Source organism: Triticum urartu, chromosome 5A (assembly GCF_056163025.1).
Source record: "Triticum urartu cultivar PI428250 chromosome 5A, HENAU_Tu73, whole genome shotgun sequence".
In the NCBI taxonomy this organism is placed as follows: domain Eukaryota; kingdom Viridiplantae; phylum Streptophyta; class Magnoliopsida; order Poales; family Poaceae; genus Triticum; species Triticum urartu.
The window spans coordinates 562,318,481-562,323,287 of NC_141877.1; positions in this window are offsets into that span (position 1 = coordinate 562,318,481).

A 4,807-nucleotide genomic window follows, 5' to 3' on the forward strand; every position below is an offset into this window, starting at 1 on the left:
TTGGTGTTGGCCTGCTGCACGCTCTGTGCGGCGCTCACAACGCCTTCATGTAAAACAATATGATCTACCTTTTCTTTCAAAAAAATAATTTATTCTCCAATTTGTTTCGTTCTTTTTGCATTTGTTTTTTATGTTTCTTTTGGTTTTTATTTTTTGGGTTTTCTTTGTTTATCTCATTTTCATTCTATATTATTTTGTATATATCAACAACATTTTTCTAACAGATGTTTACCATTTTTTCAATTTAAATTTAACATTTTTTAATACATGGTCCACATTTTTTAAAGATTTTTCAAATAGTTGATTAACTTTTTTAAAATACAACATTAACATTTTTAGCACATTTTTTAGGAAAGACAACCAGGCTTTATTAACTCATGTCAACATTTACAAGTATAACAAGAGCATCGTGGGGTGAACCCAAACAAATATGTCTCCCATGAGGAAAAGTAGTACCAAGCCTAGCTATCTTATGAGGTTCATGATTTGTACCTCAAAATTCATGCACAAATTACTTGAAATAAAAGGTGTTTCTCTTTGCTTTACCTCCCTAATGATCCCTCTGGAAGCGCCTCCATAATTGACTTGTATTCCATTCACCACTTCTGTGCACTCGGATGCAATATGAAGGTGTTGCAAGTTTAGATCTTCTGCAAGTGATAACACTTCCCTACACGCTATTGCTTCTAGAGTGGCTGCATCAAGCAAACCTTGGATCACAAGCACTAAAGAACCCAGGTAAGAACTGTTGGGGAACGTAGCAGAATTTAAAATTTTCTACGCACCACCAAGATCAATCTATGGAGTTATCTAGCAACGAGGGAAAGGGGAGTGCATCTACATACCCTTGTAGATCGCGAGCGGAAGCGTTCAAGAGAACGGGGTTGATGGAGTCATACTCGTCGTGATCCAAATCAGCGATGACCTAGCGCCGAACGGACGGCACCTCCGCGTTGAACACACGTACGGTTGGGAAGACTTCTCCTCCTTCTTGATCCAGCAAGGGGAAAGGAGAGGTTGATGGAGATCCAGCAGCACGACGGCGTGGTGGTGGAAGCAGCGGTGATCTCGGCAGGGCTTCGCCAAGCTCAGCGAGATGGAGAGGTGTCACGGGAGGGATAGGGAGGCGTCAGGGGCTAGGGTGCGGCTGCCCTCCCTCCCCTCCCACCCCACTATATATAGGACCCCTAGGGGGGCGCCGGCCCTAGGAGATCCAATCTCCAAGGGGGCGGCGGCCAAGGGGGGTGGCTTGCCCCCCAAGCCAAGTGGGGCGGCCCCCACCACTACTAGGGAAAAGCCTAGCAGTAGCGCGGGTTTTGGGTGTATCAGTAGCGCGGGCGCCCGCGCTACTGATACGGCGCCACAGCTAACTTGTAGCAGTAGCGCGTGTTGACACGCGCTACTGCTATACATGGTCAGCTGTAGCGTGCGTTGCAGTACAACGCTACTGCTAATTATCTGTAGCGGGTCTTATACCCCGCGCTACTACTATTACTTTCAAAAGCAAAAAAAATATCTCGATCCCGTGTGTGTTGTCAATGGCAGCAGTTGTTCGATCCAGCGATGGTTGGGGTCGCCGGAGGCATGAACAAGCAGCGGCAGACCAGATCCAGCGGTGGCTGTTGGAGGAGGGCCTGTTTCCATGGAAGAGCAAGGCAGCGGCGTGGGGCTCCTCTTCCCGACCACGCCAGATATGGTCGTCCATGGCGACTACCTGCACGGGCATGGACATGGGATTGTGAGTCAAATCAGAGGGAGAGAGAGAGAAAGAAAACCGAGGGAGTGAGGAAGGAGATGGAGGGAGTAGCTGGGCTGGTCACCGGTGGTTAGGTCTCCGGCGTGGTGGCGCGAGGCGGCGGTCTCCTAGACGCCGGTGGAAGACCGGCGAGCTCCTAGACGACGGTGGCGTGAGGCAGCGCCCTCTTTCGGTGCCATGGAGGAGGCGGGGCGCATGGGCAAGAGGTCAATGTGAGAACGTATGGAGACAGAGAGGAGGGATTTGGGGGAGGGGAGGACGGGTGGGGAAAAGGTGGTGGGTGCGGATTAGCAGTAGCGCGGTACGTAAAACGCGTTGCTGCTAAGAAAGTAGCAGCAGCGCGCTTTCGGTACAAGCGCTACTGCTAACCGGGACCAAAAGTGTGCCCGATTTGAAAATTAGCAGCAGCGACCTTAGAAAAACCTCGCTACTGCTACAGCTATAGCAGTAGCGCGACTCGCGGCACCGCGCTGCTGTTAAATGGAGTTGGGTGGGCACTATCGGTCGATATTTGTACCAGCGCGGTTTACGCCGAGCGTGCTACTGCTAAGCACTTTTCAGTAGCGGGTTTTCCACACCCGCGCTCCTGCTAATTAGCAGCAGCGCTTATTTTTGAGCCGCGCTGCTGCTAAGATTCTGTGTATAGGGTTTTCCCTAGTAGTGCACCCCTAGGGTTTCCAACCCTAGGCGTAGGGGGAGGCCCAAGGGGGGTGCACCAGCCCATCAGGGGCTGGTTCCCCTCTCACTTCAGCCCATGGGGCCCTCCGGGATAGGTGGCCCCATTCGGTGGACCCCCGGGACCCTTCCGGTGGTCCCGATACAATACCGGTGACCCCCGAAACTTTCCCGATGGCCGAAACTGGACTTCCTATATATAATTCTTCACCTCCAGATCATTCCGGAACTCCTCGTGATGTCCGGGATCTCATCCGGGACTCCAAAAAACTTTCGAGTTACCGCATACTAATATCTCTACAACCCTAGCGTCACTGAACCTTAAGTGTGTAGACCCTACGGGTTCGGGAGACATGCAGATATGACCGAGACGACTCTCCAGTCAATAACCAACAGCGGGATCTGGATACCCATGTTGGCTCCCACATGCTCCTCGATGATCTCATCGGATGAACCACGATGTCGAGGATTCAATCAATCCCGTATACAATTCCCTTTGTCAATCGGTACGTTACTCGCCCGAGACTCGATCGTCGGTATCCCAATACCTCGTTCAATCTCGTTACCGGCAAGTCACTTTACTCGTACCGTAATGCATGATCCCGTGATCAACCACTTGGTCACATTGAGCTCATTATGATGATGCATTACCGAGTGGGCCCAGAGATACCTCTCCGTCATACGGAGTGACAAATCCCAGTCTCGATTCGTGCCAACCCAACGGACACTTTCGGGGATACCCGTAGTGCACCTTTATAGTCACCCATTTACATTGTGACGTTTGGCACACCCAAAGCACTCCTACGGTATCCGGGAGTTGCACAATCTCATGGTCTAAGGAAATGACACTTGACATTTGGAAAAGCTATAGCAAACGAACTACACGATCTTTGAGCTATGCTTAGGATTGGGTCTTTTCCATCACATCATTCTCCTAACGATGTGATCCCGTTATCAATGACATCTAATGTCCATAGTCAGGAAACCATGACTATCTTTTGATCAACGAGCTAGTCAACTAGAGGCTCACTAGGGACGTGTTGTGGTCTATGTATTCACACATGTATTACGATTTCCGAATAACACAATTATAGCATGAACAATAGAAAATTATCATGAACAAGGAAATATAATAATAACCATTTTATTATTGCCTCTAGGGCATATTTCCAACAGTCTCCCACTTGCACTAGAGTCAATAATCTAGTTACATTGTGATGAATCGAACACCCATAGAGTTCTGGTGTTGATCATGTTTTGCTCTAGGGAGAGGTTTAGTCAACGGATCTGCTACATTCAGGTCCGTATGTACTTTACAAATATCTATGTCTCCATTTTGAACACTTTCACGAATGGAGTTGAAGCGACGCTTGATATGCCTGGTCTTCCTGTGAAACCTGGGCTCCTTGGCAAGGGCAATAGCTCCAGTGTTGTCACAGAAGAGAATCATCGGGCCCGACGCATTGGGAATGACTCCTAGGTCGGTAATGAACTCCTTCACCCAGATTGCTTCTTGTGCTGCCTCCGAGGCTGCCATGTACTCCGCTTCACATGTAGATCCCGCCACAACGCTTTGCTTGCAACTGCACCAGCTTACTACCCCACCATTCAAAATATACACGTATCCGGTTTGTGACTTAGACTCATCCAGATTTGTGTTGAAGCTAGCATCGACGTAACCCTTTACGACGAGCTCTTCGTCACCTCCATAAACGAGAAACATATCCTTAGTCCTCTTCAGGTACTTCAGGATATTCTTGACTGTTGTCCAGTGTTCCATGCCGAGATTACTTTGGTACCTTCCTACCAAACTTACGGCAAGGTTTACATCAGGTCTGGTACACAGCATAGCATACATGATAGACCCTATGGCCGAGGCATAGGGGACGACACTCATCTTTTCTCTATCTTCTGTCGTGGTCGGGCATTGAGCCGTGCTCAATCTCGTACCTTGCAACACAGGCAAGAACCCCTTCTTTGACTGATCCATATTGAACTTCTTCAATATCTTGTCAAGGTACGTACTCTGTGAAAGACCAATGAGGCGTCTCGATCTATCTCTATAGATCTTAATGCCTAATATGTAAGCAGCTTCTCAAAGATCCTTCATTGAAAAACACTTGTTCAAGTAGGCCTTTATGCTTTCCAAGAATTCTATATCATTTCCCATCAATAGTATGTCATCCACATACAATATGAGAAATGCTACAGAGCTCCCACTCACTTTCTTGTAAATGCAGACTTCTCCATAAGTCTGTGTAAACCCAAACGCTTTGATCATCTCATCAAAACGAATGTTCCAACTCCGAGATGCTTGCACCAGCCCATAGATCGAGCGTTGGAGCTTGCACACCTTGTCAGCATTCTTAGGATCGA